Raw genomic sequence first — 17,765 nt, 5'->3', positions numbered from 1 at the left:
TGGAACAGTCTGCCAGCGGAGGTGGTTCAAGCACCTACATTGAACACCTTCAAGAGTAAATTGGATACTTATCTTGCTGGGATCCTATGAACCCAGGTGACTTCCTGCCCTTTGGGCAGGGGGCTGGACTGGATGATCTCCCAAGGTCCCTTCCAGCCCTAATGTCTATGAAATCTATGAAATATCAAGATACTTTCATGGCTGAGGTGGAAGAGACTCAGCTGCTCTGGTTAGCCCCTTAAGGGAAGAAGAAATAGTGTACATGAGATAAAGAGAACAGAGGTCAGTGACAAGCAGTGATCCTGGTTTTGTCTGCTTAAAAAATCCCAAATTATCTGACTAAAAACCCCAAACTCTGCATTTTTCTGCAATTAAACAGAAATATCACTATATAGAGAGAGATCAGCTCAACACAATGTTTTATTGATAGCTTCACAATTTTACAGCAGTTTGGTAGCCTACCAGTGCCTCAAACATTATAATTAAATAAATTCTAAATACCTATATATTTTAGCATTTGATTTCGGTCTTTTTATCATGGAAAATCAGAGCTTCCCTTGCCCCCTTCACTCACCAGGATGTGAGTCCAACTATGGCTGTCCCTGCACTACTTTGTCGTAGGGGGGCTCCCCCCAGCCTCAAGCAGCCACTTGCAGGATGGAAGGCTGGCAGCTTTCATGAGTTTGTTTTCTCCTTTGTGGCACTGAGCAATCCTGATATGCCAGTGCCCTGCCCCTGCCCATGCTGTTGCCCCTCACTCACAAAGCACAGTCTTCCACCCTGCTCAGGCCATGCTGGTGCTCCTCACTCCTGACCCAAAGCCCCCTGGTCCTGCTGGTGTGCTGCACTCCTGACTCACAGCCACCCCTGGTCCTAGTGCCCCTCACTCCCAAACCACAGGCCCCCCAGCACCTCTAGAGCTCCTCACCCCTGACTGCCCCTGTCCTACACAGGTCAGATTGCTGCAGCTGCAATGGCTCCAACATGTGTTGACAGCAGAGGAGCAAGTCCAACCCTAGCACAGGCTGGAGGGAAGAGCGGGGAGAGGGACCTGTGGCACCCCCTCCCAAGGCTGGGACTCCTATGCTGCACGAGGTGTCCTTTCTACAGCACCTTGCCGTGGGCAGTCTCTCCTGGCTGCCCCATCCCTGACAGCATGGGCATGAGCTCTGGTGCCACCAGTCCAGGCACACAGCTCTCCATTGCTCCCAAAGGTCTTCCCTACCCCCTCCCCCAGCTGGAGAGTCAGGCACCTCCCCCTGCCCTTCTGGAGCCCCAGCACCTGGACAACTTCCCCCCCACACACACCCATCCCCTCCACACACTTCTAGCACACATACACACAGGCTCACATGCCCCTGCCCCCCAGCCTCCTGGACAGTCCCCAAGCCCTGGCCCTCCAATCCCACCATAGACTTACCTGCACCCAGCTCCTGAGGCTGCTCCTACCAGCCTGCCTGGCTGTATGTGTGGTGCCCTCTGCCTCCAATTGCCTTCCCTCTGCTCACCCCAGCCCCTAGAAGCCACTTGTAGGCTATAAAGCTGCCAGCCTACAAGGGGAAACCTGAAGTTTCCCATGGTTTTCTCCTTTAAAGAGGAAAACCTGTGTTTTTTCTCCTTCAAATGAGAAAATCCAGGTTTTTCTGCATTTTTCTACAGAAAACCTGGATCCCTGGTGACAAGACAAAAAACTAGCATCTCAGATACAGTTGCTGTAGTGCTTAACATTAGCAATCTTGTTATGTGTATACTATGCTTCTGGCCCTTTTTCACCCCAAAAATGGGGAAAGACAAGTTGAATAATCCTAACCTAACTGAATCATCAGTGTGTGATACTTACAAACCATCCTATTCATTTACACCTTCTGATAAGCAGCTTTGATTAAGGCAGTGAGAACATGGAAGATTTGATTAAAGTAGCTGGTCACAGCTCAGAAGAAAGTAAACAAGATCTGAATAAGACAGTCTTATTCGTGGCTTTATTCAAACACTTTCTGCGTTGAATTTATTATATCTTGTAAGCTAAAACTATATGTTATTTGATTTCAAATAGCAATCTGTCCTTTTCATATTTCAATATTTGATGGCAGGACTCAAAAGAACACTTAACAGGAGCAAGTATTGCTTGATGCTGGTCATTACCCCAAAGAGATAACAAACTAAAATTATAAAATAAGAGACAACAGGTGATGCTACACAGACAAAGGAACAGGAAATGATAATTAAATGATTTAGATGAGTGCAAGAATCAAAGCAGATCAGCTACTTATTTCAACAATAATGACTGCTGTTTTTGTAGGCATCATGCCAAAGATTTTTAAGGAAGGATTTGAAGGAAGTCAATCAAATAGTTTTGCAGAATTTTTTTTTTTTAAATCTCTTCCCATTTATGTAGAGTAACATGGAAGAAAGCTTGAAGATGCATGCGAGGCAATCTGTTTGCTCACTCTTTCTTCATTGTTTTGTGTAATACATTAAGTATGACAGTGTATTCTCACTTACATAATTATATTCAGCCTAAGAATATTCTTACAGTTTCAAATGCACAAAATATCTTTCTGTACTTTGTATTGTAAAATATTGGGTAGTATTGCCATATTAGTATTAGAGTTGCTTGATTCAACCTGGCAAGAGATACGTTTTTTACCTCTGGAAGGAAGACATCACTATACATTCTTGTTAGCTGCACCTCATCAGAATTTAGGTATCTCAACTAAGTATATACAGTGATTTGAGTAGATAAAACTATGTTGGATAAGCTGGTTTAGGTTGGAAGAAGGGGTTGTGAAAATGAAAAATTAGGAGAGATGAATTAATCTGCAGTGGAAGAGAATAAAAAATTAAGAAATGCCATACTAGATCAAACCACAGATGTGTCTAGCCCAACCTGTCTTTCTCAGTGGCATGAAGGTGTTAATTAGAAGAATATTTAGACAAAGCATACCTAAACTGGTCCATCCCTTCCCCTTCTCCACCTTAGAAGGATGCACTGGGGAATAAGGAAGGATAAAAAAAGCAAAAGGGACTTGAAGAAGAAAAGTTTTCCTGATCTCTAGAAAAAGCCTTATGAGCACCCACATATATAAATTCACCCATCATTAGTCTTATATTAATGTCAAATCCCTAAACGAAAATTAAATTTCCTCCATTGCTACTGACCTCATGCCAAGTCACTATTTAATGGAAAACTTGTACATGACTAAGTACATGATTTACTATGCCATGTATTAACTTTCCCTAAAAATGCTGGCAAAAAAAGCATTAGAGAAGCTTCTTCCTTCATCATTTTCCTACCTGTTTGAATTTTCTCATTTCCTATACTGTGTTTCAGTTGTATACAATAAAACACCAAATTATATTAACCTTCTGTTTTTATACTTTTGTTTTATGATGTGCTACTTGCACTGCTATGAAAGGCTGATTACTTGTGAAAATATGGATTAATTTATATAGAGCAAATTACTGAAGTCAATAGAGTTTAGAATAATACAATAAATTAATATTCATGCTTCATCACTCTTTTTGTTCCTGCTTTGTATTTTACAGTAATATTGACCAAATAGACTAACTGCAACTCCCTCCTCTCATGCATATCTATGGGGATTCTCTACTCTTGCCCCCCCAACCCTACACCCACACACACACACACTCTGCCATCTGCTAACAGCAAGTCCATCAAAAATAGATAAATGCTATGGTTTCTGACGGTTAACCCTAATCATTGTTAAGAAACCCAAGAATTCCTTATTTGGCAAGCACAGAATCCACATTAACCATTAAATTCCATAACTGGGCTTAACATAACTACAAAGTGCTTGCCACATCTTCCAGTAAAAACATCCAGTACATACTATGAGACCAACCATCTCTGAATAATTAAACATCAACTTTCTGATAATTAATATACAGCAAGTATTGTGCTAAAATAATAATAAAAATCTCGCTTGTGGAGCTGGAATTTTAGGTGACTATTTAAGCATACAAATAAGAGTGTGTGGGGGGAGTGGGGTTTCAAATAAGTAACTCCCACTGAAAGTTTTTGGATTCAAAACCAAGTTTAACATTTAAGCCACATTTCTGTATATGTAAAACCTATTGCATATATGTAATATGAACACTTCTATAAAGTATTAGGCAGGTAGCTGAACACTGACCCATGTTAAGACAAAAGTGTCATGTGCACAGGCGGTCAAGATCTCACACTTGTTAACAATGCACAAATCCAAACCGAAGAGTTCATTTCTGGAATTCTGACAGGAAGTCACTTTGACACCATGTCCTTAGTGCCAAAAAAAAAAAAAAGGTTTGTCTGTTTGCAAAATAAAATTCTTCTTACTTTCCTTCCTTCCTTCTACTTTGGATTGCCTCAGACCAGGCATGCTTTGAGCTGCATGGGGCCATCCTGAGCATAAGACTCCCCAATTTCCTATCTCTTTTATTTTCTGACTCCCACCTAGCTAAAGGTCTCTTGTTTTTGTCTATCTCCTTTTCTGATTTTTTTCTTGCATTTTTGCAGGTTTTTTTCTTCTTTTTCTCTGTTCTCTGTTTCCTCTCCCTTCTACTTTCCTCTCCCTTCTACTTTCACTACGGGCCCTGTGGGTGGCACACCCAAGCCTAGGGTCAGTGAGGACCTAGTCAGGGAACTCCTGGAAGGACTAGATGTATTTAAATCAGCAGGTCCTGATGATCTCCACCCCTGAGTGCTGAGGGAACTAGCAGAGGACCGCTGGCATGGCTTTATGAGCACTTGTGGTGCTCAGGCAATGTGCCAGATGACTGGAAAAGGGGCATGTGGTCCCCATCTTCAAAAAAGGGAGGAAAGAGGACCCAGGTAACTATAGGCCCATGAGTCTTACCTCTATCCTGGGGAAGCTTTTTGAGAGAATTATCCTGGCGCATGTCCACAAGGCGGCCGACAAAGGGCAACCAACATGGGTTCATTAGGGGCAGGTTATGTCAGACCAACCTAGTGACCTTTTATGACCAGGTCACCAAATCCTTAGATGCAGATGTCACAGTGGATATAGTCTTTCTGGACTTTAGGAAGGCCTTCGATATGGTCTCTCACCCCATTCTTATTAAAAAACTAGGAGATTGTGGTGTTGATGCCTACACAGTCAGATGGGTCACTAACTGGCTGGTGGGCCACACCCAGAGAGTGGTGGTGGATGGGTTTTATTCATCCTGGAGGGATGTGGGCAGTGGGGTTCCTCAGGGCTCAGTCCTTGGGCCTGTACTGTTCAACATCTCATCAGCGACTTGGACTAGGGGGTAAGAATCACCCTGTTCAAATTCTCAGATGACACCAAAATGTGGGGAGATGTGGACACGCTAGAAGGAAGGAATAGGCTGCAATCAGATCTAGACAGGTTACAGGGGTGGGCTGACAGGAACAGGATGGGGTTCAACACTGACAAGTGCAGGGTAATGCACCTGGGGAGGAAGAACCAGCAGCATAACTACAGGCTGGGGAACTCCCTTCTCATCAGTGCCAAGGCAGAAAAGGACCTAGGAGTCAACAGTGACGCCACAATGAACATGGGCCAACAATGTGGGGATGCAATCAGGAAGGCCAACCATACTTGTTGTGCATCCACAGATACATCTCAAGCATGTCCATGGAGGTGATCCTCCCCCTCTATGTGACACTGGTCAGGCTGCAGTTGGAGTACTGTGTCCAGTTCTGGGTGCTACACTTCAAGAGGGATGTGGACAGCATGGAGAGGGTCCAGAGGAGGGCCACCTGCATGATCAGGGGTCAGCAGGGCAGGCCCTATGAGGAGAGGCTACGGAACCTGAACCTGTTCAGCCTCCACAAAAGAAGGCTGAGGGGGGATCTAGTAGCAGTTTACAAACTAGTCAGAGGGGGCCAGCAGGCATTGGGGGAGTCCCTGTTCCCTTCTACCATGGCATGGTATGAGCCTGGCAGGCCACCTTCCATCTCCAGCCCCAGGCCCAGTGTCTTCAGTTCTTGCAGCTGCTGAGGGAGTTCCTGATGCACAACCCAGCCTTATGGTACCCCATGCCAAGCCTCCACCAGCCTCACAGCTGTCCTCATCCAGGTGTGTGTCCTCCACCAGAGCCATCTCCTTGACCCCGCTCAGCCAGCTTGGCTCTCATCCAAAGCCCTGACTGCCCAGCTGGGCATACACTCCATCCACAATGTAGGCCATGTCCTGCATGAGATCCAGCCTGCCCTCCCACTGGAGGCAACAGCTGCCCTGGACAACCATCTCTGGGCATGCCAGGTCCCCCTTGCCATGCACACCCTGAGCAAGGCCTTCTGCTTGCTGCCAGTTGCCCTGGCTGTGGCTGGTGAGCTGGCCAGCAGGTCTGGCACCCTGGTAATGCTCCCTGTGTCTCCCAACAGTGACACGAGTTGCCCCTTTGCTTCCCTACCCCATAGAAGCCTGTATGCCTGGGTGGTTCACATCTACCATGCTGAGGTGCTGACAGGCCACCTGTCCCAGGGGCATTGAAGAGAACCTGTTTCACACCTTCCTTGACTGTCCCTGCCTGAGGCCACTCTTTTTCACGCTCGAGTCACTGTTGCAGGCCCTGGGCAGAAGCCTTTCAGAGAACACCTATGTGTACTCCTACCCATACTGGGCAGCTAAATGGGGCGCTATCTGCCTGGCTAACTTTCTGCTGAGTCAGGTCGAGATGGCTGTCCTTAACAGCCACCGCAAGTGGCTTGCCAGGATCGGCTCAGATGATGCCCTGCAGTTTTTCCACTTCCTGCTGCAGGAACACTTCTCACTGGAGTTTGAGCATGCTGTGCTCTGTCAGGTGGTGCCCACTTTGGAGGCACACCGGGCCCTTGAGGGGGTGCTGTGCCACATGGAGGATGGCTGTCTTCAACGTGCATTCTGATGTCATGACTGGTCTGGGTGACTGGGCAACCTTGGTGGCAGACTGTGGCTTCAGGCTTATGTTATGCCCTGAGCCCTCACCAGGCTGCTTTTTTCCTTTTTTCTTTGTATGGGTAGTTGAAGGCATTGTTACATGTACAGGCAGTCCTCCACTTACAAAGTTTCAAGTTACAACCTTTCACACTTACAAAGTTTATAAATTGATACCCTGTTTCAAATTTATGACATCAATTTTGACTTTACAACGCTTGATCTGATGCAACACCAAGCCAGTGAACAAGTTCACTGAATCACTCATGTCCCTGGAGAACATCTGTCCAAACTTCCTTGGACATTTTCTTTAAGAAGGCAGACAAGACTCCAGAAAAACCTGCAGTCAAGACCACTGAGAAGACTCCAGCCAAGAACCTCTCAAAAAGTCCAACCAACAACCCTTCAAATGTCCAGTAAAGTCACCTCAAAGAAGTCGTTCCAAATCAATATGATTGCTATTTACAATATAAATGTATTAACGTAGCTATATTACTCACCTATAATCGATCGAGTAATGCGGTATTTTTGGTGAAAATAGGGTATCAGGCCTTGGTTCAGGAACCAATTCCCCATTTATAACATTGTTTCTTATGAGAAAATTGGCTCCAAGTTACAATGTTTTGACTTAAGAAGCGTTTTTCAGGAATCAATTGTGTCATAAGTCTGAGAACTGCCTGTACTATTGGATAGAGCAGGGTAGAAATTGTGTGTTTATAGAGGGCTTTGGTTTGTACGACTGCGTGGCCGGGTGTTCCAACCGCATAACGGCATGTTAGGCATGATGTGTAATACTGCGAAGGTGGCTGTCAGTGTGAAGTTATGACATAACAGCATAGTGCTTTTGGTTTGTTGGTGATTTGCATATTGGAACTGGACCCCAGAGGGGCCAGATTTTTGTACCCTGAGCACCTTAATAAAGTAGCTAAAAAGTCAAAAGATAAAATCCGTTCCTTGCTTTCTTCCTTCCTTTTTCCCTTTCCCATCAGGGCTTTCCTTTTTGTTCAGGTCTTCTTATATTTTTGGTTCACTTTTTCCTATATTTGTTCTTATTCTGTGCCTAGTATTCTTACTCTTTATGCTTTCACCTACATGTCTTGCTTAATGTCCTGTATTAAACAAGCTTTCTGAGATTCCACAGCCTCCCCCAACATACTTTTTAGCTTCTTTATTCTCCATCTCTTCCTAGCTAATTCATTATACTTACACTAGTACCAAAATATGCTGAATGTAGTACAGACATAAGGGAAGAGATAGCCTCTGCTGTAAATAGTTTATAATCTAAAGAGAAAGATTAATTTACTTTGGAAGAAAGGGTTAAGCAAAGCAGCAAAACCGAGAAGGGACTTTTAATATACAGTTCAAAAACTAAAAAGCATTACACTTAATTTTTAATCTAAATATTCATGTTTTTTTATCACGTTAAACAATATGGTAGATCTGTGTAAAAAATGTCCATGTTCCTCCAGTATCTCACAGTGTATCTCACAGTATCTCCACACTCTAAGGGGAAGGAGATCAGCTGGTTCTCTGATGGCCACCCAGCCAGTAAACTGTCAGGGAGCTGTACAAGGACCCTTGCATTGAGGCCATGGCTGCCAGAGCACCAAGTCTTGCTAGGGCTCTGGCAACAGTGTCAGTCAAACAGCCAGAGTTTCCATAAGCTGACCAGCTCTTGTCACCATGGATGGTTTGCAGGCAAACCCCTTGGTGGTTGCCTGATAAAGTTCTATGCCCCATAGCGATCTATTTTCATAACAGTACAAAAGTATAAGGCACTTTGTAGCATTACAAGAATAGCATGTACCAAAGCACCTCAAGTATTCTATAGCAGGAGTAATATTTCTTTTTTTAAATATCTGGTAGTATTGATTACAAGGGAATCTATATAAATTCAATCTCTTGTTCTGGAGGCCATCAGCCTATGCCGGGGTGGTCAATTATTTCAGGTGGAGAGCTCTGCCCACTTGTCACCATCTTGGAACTGAAACTCCCACTCCCTAACCCCTGACCTTTGCCACCAGAAGTCCTCTCTCCCTTACACCCACATGCTGCCCACCCCAACTCCGTGCTTCTGCCATCCCCTGTTGCCCTGGACCTGGGCTGTATGCTGCCACCAGCCCCAGCCCCACGTTCCAGGCTCCCTCCCAGCTGCAGCCCCACCCCAGTGCTTCCCTACCTGATCCCCTGAGCCAGCAGGAGACCAGGGAAGCAAGCAGGTCCCAAGGGCTGCAGCAGCAGCAGCCCCACACAGAAGCTGCACATTGGCTGGCCAGGCTCTTCTGCCCACAAGGGTCACAGCTAGGCAATAGGATATGTTTTTGGGTCTGCATGTACATGTGGGTGCCTTGATCCCACCCTCATGGGTGGAAGGGCTAGGCAGAGCACAATTTGTTGGGGGCCCCGCGGGCTTGAAGAAAGTGCTTGGTGGGCCAAATCTGGCCTGCAGGCTGTACTTCGCCTGCCCCTGGCCTACGCACAATTCATAGTGATATAGCAGTGAATGGCCATTCAGTAAATGCTTTTCTCAAGATTCAACGTTGCCTAGATACCAGTTACTGTGCATCTGATAATGTTCACTACATTGTCAAAGTGCCATGAAGGTCTCCAGGGAACAGTGAAAATGTCTGTTAAAGGGGATCTTGTCTGGCCCTCCAGGTGGGGAGTAGTGTGAGGGGTTGGTAGTTCACCCATGTCAAAAATTTAAATTACAGTCTACAAGAGAATAAATTAGATGGATACGATGGTCTGAAAGCTTTTGAAGTTGGAACAGACAATGATGCATAAACCATAAAGAAGTTGATAATTATGACAAACAGTTATAATAACAAAAACATTAAATTAATCTTCCGCAGCAAAGTGTGGGTTCAACTAGTTCAGTATAAAAAACTAAGTAAGTTACTGATTATTTTAAAATATATTCAGAGAAACTTGGAAATTTTATAAAAATCTGAGTTCACTTGGGGAAAAAGATATTGCTTTCTATTAAAGGGAATTAAATTAATTCAATCAGATAATAAATATAAGCACAACAAAAATAAAAAAAAAATACTACTTGGAGTTCTCCCTGTTACTTTTAAAGGAATATTTTATTATTTAATTTAGAGGAATATTTTTTACTGAAATTGCTCCTCTGATTTCTAGGAACTTTCTGTTTCATTTTAAACCTTGAGAAAAGAACCCTGTCTTCATGTTTAAACTACTCTCATGCTATTTATTTAATTCTATGTATGCTTGTATAGGTCAAGTCTATTAGTCTTAGTCAAATTTTGTCTATTTTTCACCAGAGTCTTAGCCTGACCCTGGTCAGTTTGCTTTAGAGCTAACAACTTCATCTATGTATTCTTAATTACAATTTTTATCAACCTGTCCATTTCAAAATTAAAATGTCTATCTATCATTGTATTAGTTTTATTTATACTTACTTGTAGTTTCTAATGCAGCGATCATAGGAAGCTTATTTCCTGTCCATGTTATGTACCTGATAATCAAAAACTTGCATGAAAATGGTCTGACACTTCTTAAACATTCTAGATTACATGTAGTACTTTTTACTATTTTCCCATAATACTGTGGGGAGGTGGATGTTGAGTTATGGTTTTTATCTCATCCTTACAACTAGCAGGTGCTTTGTTTTCTTGGACGGCGGGGGCTTCTCCTCTTCAGTTTTTTTGGTGTGTGTATGTGTGTGTGTGTGTGATATCTGCTATGCAAAACAGCTGGACACCTAAAGTGAATGAATGCATGCAATAAAATTTTCTTGATTGAGACTGGACAGCTGAGGAAAACAATCATTACATATGTTTTGTATTAGGGGCCCTCTAAACATGCAAGTAAAGGCACAACAGGATTGAATAAATGATCCAGGAACACTGCCTCCACTGTATCTGCTACAGGGCTTGCAGTGTGGGCAGCATGGGGAATGCTGCTGCCAGTTGACAGCCCCACACTTCATGAGGCTCACAGGGGCAGCAGTGTTGCTGCAAACTCTGCAGCTGAAGACACTGTCCCTGCTGTGAGCCCTGCAATTAACAACACTTCCAGCACTGCAAGCCTTGTCCGCTATGGGGCTGGGAGCAGTTGATACACCTCTGTGGCTGGGAGCCCCTCAGTTGATGTGGCTCACAGCCACAGGGGAGCACTTGGCCACATGTTCAATTAATGTCATGATTAGAACAAGCTACAGGGTTATTACACATTTTTTGTGGAATAACTTCATAGTTTATTGCTTGTTTTATCACACCACTAAGATGTTGAACATGTAGCTGGATCACAACTGAAAGCATGATTACTCAGTTAATCATAATTTAAGTGTAACGTGTAGAGGGGGCCACAAAGTATGCTCAGAAACGCTACATGAAATCAGGGATCCATTGTTCTAGCTAAATACAAGCCCAATTTAAGACAATCCTTGTTGTGGAAACCCGACATCAGAACAAACAAGTTAGACAAAAGATGGAGCAAAGATGTATAACATGTGAATAGAATATTGAATGTCAAGCAAATTTCATGTACATCAACCTTTATGTAAAAGAAAAGGCGGTTGGGACTTGTTTACTTTTCTTTCATTCTAATGTGAAGTATTTTACTAGAAGCTAGTTGTGTGTACCTTACATCTTGTTCTTCTAAATGAATTATAAGGTTAAGTTTTTCTACAAAAAATCTGTTTCATTTATAAGAACATTACAAATACAGTAACTGATTCTTTGCCATCTGAAAAGTGCCACAGTGGTCCCTTATCAATCAATTAGTTGATTGTTTCTGAAATCAAATTTTGATTTACACTTAGATTATTGTACCATTATGTAAGTTCTCTTACAGCAGTCCCCGTCTTCCTCACTTTTTCATTTTGCAATCTGTTGTTATAATACCTGCTTAGTTTGTCAGTTCTTTTTTGATGGGCTGTGAGTTTTGTTGTACCATTTCTATTTTAAATGTGTTCATGCTGTGGCAGTGTTGCATCCGTTAGTTTATCTATTAAACAAGTGTCACAAATCCATTATATTTGAAGTAATTGTAAAATATCATCCATTTTCTGTTCATTTATTTTATTTATATATATTGTTTTGCGTCTAGAAACAAAAATAAGCTGTGTCTAATTCTGTTACTTGTACGTTTGTATGAGCTATGATGTTTGATATGGATGTAGTTCTATACTGTTACATGACAACTAGTCAGGCTTCAAGAGTGACAAAGGCTATTAACACCTAGAAGTTCAAAGCCCAAATGGTTGGGAATATTAAACATTAAGAACTTACATTTGCATATCTATTCACATAAGATGCTGAGGTGAGGTGCCAAGGCCTGAGCCAGGAAGGGGAATTACTTTTTAAGGAAAATTATCTTCTACCCAAATTGTAATTGATTAGAACTAGAAGACTGGACTAGTAACCTTTAAGCGTGAATGGGTGTAAATATTCCTCTAGTCATAAATGAATCTGTAAAGATCCACGAGTTTTCAAATGGATGTATAGTAGAAGTGAGTGTACACTTCTCACAAGACAACCACTCTCTCCAAACTCTCACTTCTGATCCTCAAAGGGAATTTACAAATGAGCCTACACTTCACTTTATAGATCTACTGGACAAAAAAAATTATGGAATAAATAGAGACATTGGATTTATGGCACATTATAACCTGCCTGAAATCCAATAACCCCAGCTAACCTCTCTATCTTTTACCAGCTATATTCTACCACCAGGCATACATTCCCCTTTTACCCCCACACCTACCTGTCTGGCACCTATTATCTCCCATGACCTCTGATCCTCACTGCCATGCATTTGCATTTTTACAGACCTGCATTTTGCATCTTGGCTTCTGTTCCAACCAGGAGAACACAGAACAACAGCAGACTCTCCCTATGCCTGAAAAATGGGTGTTTGTGCCTGCAAGTTTGCAAACAACAATCAATTTACTTAGTCTAGTTAAAGATGTCACATTTACTCAAATAACCTTTTCTGCCTAGTAGAGGGACAGGAGGTTAAATGCACTATATTTGATCTTCAATAATTCTAAAAAATGAAGGGATTTCAGCATGATAAGTGGAAATTAAACCAACTTCTAAATGAAATGGCACTAAGTGACTGCCTTTTAAATTGTTAACTGTCTTCACTTGATTCTTCTGGGAAGTGGGTCCACCTTTTATGGGATATACCTGTTTAAACTATATTTAAAAATAATAAATTCTTCATGTTACAAACCTGTAGAGCTTGTAAAATCTACAAAGAGCAAGCATGTGAAATGTTTTCATTTTAGAAATAGGTACATCATTAAAGGCTACCTACCTTATATATAGAATATTAAACATATTTTATTACTACTATCACTAATGGTTAGATTTATATTAATATGTCAAGATGACACTTGTACATATGTGTATTTGAGTATATATGCTAAGTCTGTTATTTCCTGTATCATAGAATCATAGAGAAGGAACCTCCAAAGGTCATCTAGGCCAACTCCTTCCCTGACTCAGGCAATGTCATCCCTCTCCAAGCCATCCCAAATAAATCCATTATTTAACCTATTAGCAAAACTACAGTTAACCCTGGCACAATCATGTGATATAACACCCTAATCTACCATAGGCAAAGCAGAGGGACCACAGTGTTAAAACATGCTCATAAGATCTGACCATTCCCATAGCTACAGATAACGGAAAAATCCCCAAAGTCCGTTTCACTCTGACCATAGGGTAAAATTCCTTCCTGAGCCAAATATGGAAATTAGCTTGACCCTGAAGAGAGGAGCAAGATCCTCTAGTCAGGAACCTCTGGGTTTAAGTCCTAGCACAAGCGCTGGCATCCCCTGGACCAAACCCCCAGTGTTGCCTGCAGCCAACACAATGCTTCTGAGGCAGTCTTTAAAAGCAACAAAAGGGAAAAAAAATCCCTCCTAGCCCCATGCAGCAACAAGCAAAGCCCAGAAGCATGGGAAATGTCCATAATGGAACATGGGTATAGCTATGCATAAATCATTCCTGACCAGTGGCTTTCCAGCCTTTTATTGAACACCTCCAGTGATGGAGAGCCCACAACTTCCCTATGTAGTCTATTCCACTGTGAAGAAATTGTTCCTGATATTCAGTCAAAACTTACTTTGCTGCAAGTTCAAGCCACTGGTCCATGTCCTTCTCTCTGCAGTGAGAGAAAAGTGTCTTCCCTCTTCTTTAAGGCATCCCTTCAGGTACTTGAAGATTGCTATCATGTCCCCTCTTAAACACCCTTTCTGAAAACTACCTATTTTCTTCAACCTCTCATCACAGGACTTCCTTTTCAAGCCCTCTATCATTTTATCACCCACCTTTGGTCCTTCTTCAACTTCTCCATGTCTTTTTTTTTAAGGTGGAAACCAAAACTGCACACAATAGGTCAGGTGAGGCCTATTGCATTAAATAGGGGCAGTGTCGAATAGGGAGGCACTATTACCTCCTGTTTCTTGCACCTAGTGTTTCTACTGGTGCATTCCAAAACTGCATTTATCTTTTGTGTAATGGCATCACACTGCAGACTCATATCAAGTTTGTTCTCTACCAAGACCCTCAGATCCTTCTTCAGCAGGGATTGTAGACTGCCTGCAGATGCCACTGACTGTGTCAGCAGCGCTTTTTTGTAGGGGGTATACCACCATGTGCAGAGTGTGCATGTGCACCTGCTACGTGTCACTCCTGTACTCAAGTACTTGTTTTGTCAAAGGAGATTATGTGTTTAACATGATTTGTTCTTAGTAAATCCATGCTGAATGCTTTGGATCAATTTTTACTGCTGCTGAAGCTTGAAAATGGACTTCTTTAGGATATGCTCTAGTAACTTCCCCAAATATTGAGCTGAGGCTAACCTGTCTGTATTTCCCCGAATCCTCCTTTTTGTCTTTTTAAAAGAGGGGCACTATACTGGCCCCTTTTCAGTTCTCTGTTACCTCATGAAGCTCCTACAATTTCATAAATATTATTGCTAAAGGCTCTGAGATCATCTTTGCCACTTTCTTCAGTGCTCTGAGATCAAGTTCACTGAGACCCATCAATAGCTCTTTGATTATCCCTTTTATTTTCATATCCTTTAGCTTCAGCCCTCACCCCTTCCATATCCAAATAAACTTAGGTGCCTGGCTGCAGCTTAGTTTTTTGTACATACTTTATTGGCTGACAGTGTAAACATTAAACCTATAATTTTTTTTTAGTTGAGTTATTAAATGTCTGAAATGGTACGTTTGTCTTTTTTAACAGAAATTCACTTTGTTTTGGAGTCTAGGCCAATTTCAATTTAATTTAACAGTTTTGTCATTCATTTTGGTCGGAACAGATTTGGGTGGGGTTTTTTTCACTGACAAGCTATGATAAAAACTAAAAATCGCATGAAATGTTGTTTGATGCTTTCCTGGATGATCTAAATAAGATTTGGTTTTTATTTCATGGTCCATCGTATGTTTATTAAAGCACTATTCCAGTTCCAAAAGACTTTAGATATGGTGTAGAATTGGAATGACATGTGAAATTAAATTTGCCATTGACAAGAGTGAATACAAATTGGCACATCTGTCTCAAAAGAAAAAAGTGTATCAGAAAGACAGAGGTGAGAGCAAACTAATAAAAGACCTTCTGATGCCAAACTCCTCTCTCAGTGCTTTCATGCAGTCTACCAAAATAGCTAAATTTGGCAAGCAAATGCACTTATGTACTTTAAATTATCCAATTTAAATCAGATGGGATAAAAAGGATGTAAATCCCCCATGTGTTTTTGTTACTGTTTAAATAATGTGGATTCAGAAGTTCGATGAGATGAGTAATGCCCTAAAGGACTAAGGGCACTGGTACAGGTTACCTTTAAAACATTTTAAATCTGTGGAACATTAGACAGTCATAAAGTTAGAACAGTTTCAGAGTAGTCACAGGCCTGCACAACTATGATTTACCACTAAAGAAGCTGGCAAGCAGGGATGTGAGCAGGAGTTAGGACTCTATTCCTTCTCTGGGAAAGAAAAGTGATGGGGAAGGTAGCATGTAGCTTGAAGGTGGAGAAAACACCATAGGGTCTGTGGCTTCCCTCCCTCCCTAGTAACAGAAGCCAAGCCAGAGCTGAAGGTAAGAAGGGAGAAATCTTGAAAAAGTATTTGAAGTAAAGAGGGTGGGAGGAGAAGTAGAGAATGGACTGAAAAAAAAGAATAAAAAAAATAAAGGACCAAAATCTTACATGTGTCACAGTGACTGGGATTGGGGTGGGAGAAGTTGGGTTAGAGGTGGCAGGAGTCATACTGGCTGGAATGCAGGACTGTCTTGGGCCAGGTGGCTAGCAGACAGGAGGAGCAGAGGTAAGAACCAGGTGATTTGTGGGTCCATGGAAACTCAGGCATGATGCAGTGGCTGGCCCACAGTGCTGGTGATTGTGGGTGGTAGTAGATGGCTGGTTCCTGGGGAACTGGCTGGCCCCATGCCAACCCACTCCAGTGAGTCCCCTGACACTGCTCTCTCTGGGAAAGACTGGTAGAGCCAGGATAGGGTTAGGGGTAAGCGGGTTGTGCAGGCTGGGAGGGGATGCTGAGGTGAGAGAAGGATGTCTCACATTTCCATCATGGACAGGGAGAGGGAAGAGGAGGCTGGCAAGATTAGCCACCTGCAACAAACACTGATGAACCCCCTACAGTTTTGTCCCAGGTGGGGGGGAGGAGGGGAGTTAGGGGACCCCCAGCTTTAGCCCCCAAGTCTTCCATGGTCCCATCCTAGCCTAGGAGGGAGGGGCCTGATGAGAGGGCTCAACAGTCTGGTTCCTACATGGCAGCTGCTTTCAAGGACACCTCCCAAACCAGACCTCATCCCCCTGCCTTATTCCAGGTCCCCAAACCTTATTCAGGGCTGCCTGAGCCTTTAAGCTGGGCGCAAGGTGTGGGAAAACTTCAACTAAGCTCATGATACCTGAGGTTAATTGAAAATTTCCTATACTCAGCTGGCCTTTTCCCCTGTTCTCCTCTTGTCAAGCAGGTAGTGGCAGGGCAGGGAGAGAAAAAACAGATTTCCCTCAAGCCCATTCAAGTCCAAGTCATCCAGCTCCCTTACCAAGGCAGGATCACACCTTTCTAAACCACCTCAGGCACATGTTTGTTTTAGCTGCTCTTAGGACTCGCCAAGACACAGGTGAGAAGATTCTACATGTGCATTTTACACCTCTCTTAGTCATGTTTCAACACTAAACCATCCTTATAATTAGACAGTTCTTCTTGGTATCAAGCTGAATTATCCTTGTTGCGATTTAAACATAATTTCTTATATGTCCTCTGCAGCTACAGGAAATAGCTTAATGTACTCCTCTTTATAGCCATCCTTCAAGTATCTAAAGAATGTTTCAAACTTTCTTTCTGAATCATGTTCCCTAGACATCTAATCTAAGATCTAGGCTGGACTTTTCATAATTTTTCCATGTCTTTCTTTATGTGTAGTGCCCAAAATTGGATGTAGGATTCCAGTTGAACCCAGTCTGAATAGAGAGGAAGAATTACTTGTCTTGACTTGCAGGCAACATTCGTGTTAATTTAGCACAGCACGTTATTAGCTATTTTGTATCTTTTTGGCACCACAAAGAATGGTGAATAAATTGAGATTTTTTTATGCATACTGTCTCTTATTAAGTTTGCGGTCCCAAATATATTAGGTAGTCAGAGTTATTCTGCATCATTTTTATGGTTTAACTAGTCTTTTGTTTTGTTTAATTCCTAAACCTATCTGCCATAATTTATCAGAAGCATAAATGTGAACAGATCAGGAGCTCAGAAGTACTCTGTTCACTGTCGCTGTTCAGAATCTTTTTTGGATGTTTTCCTTCCAGTCACCTAGGCAGATGAGTACTCAGGAGCTGAAAATATAGTGCCAG

The 17,765-nt window shown here is 42.5% G+C and overlaps 1 protein-coding gene across 1 annotated transcript in view; it reads right to left on the bottom strand.

The window, feature by feature from the left end:
* KLHL1 (kelch like family member 1) overlaps window positions 1–17,765 on the bottom strand; it is a 474,742-nt gene that overhangs the window by 348,672 nt on the left and 108,305 nt on the right. The gene's annotated exons all lie outside the window — the stretch shown is intronic.

Source organism: Crocodylus porosus, unplaced genomic scaffold (assembly GCF_001723895.1).
Source record: "Crocodylus porosus isolate Cpor-Errol unplaced genomic scaffold, CroPor_comp1, whole genome shotgun sequence".
NCBI classification, from domain to species: Eukaryota; Metazoa; Chordata; order Crocodylia; family Crocodylidae; genus Crocodylus; species Crocodylus porosus.
The sequence above is the reverse complement of the archived record's forward strand: the minus strand, read 5'-3'. Positions and strand labels throughout refer to the sequence as shown.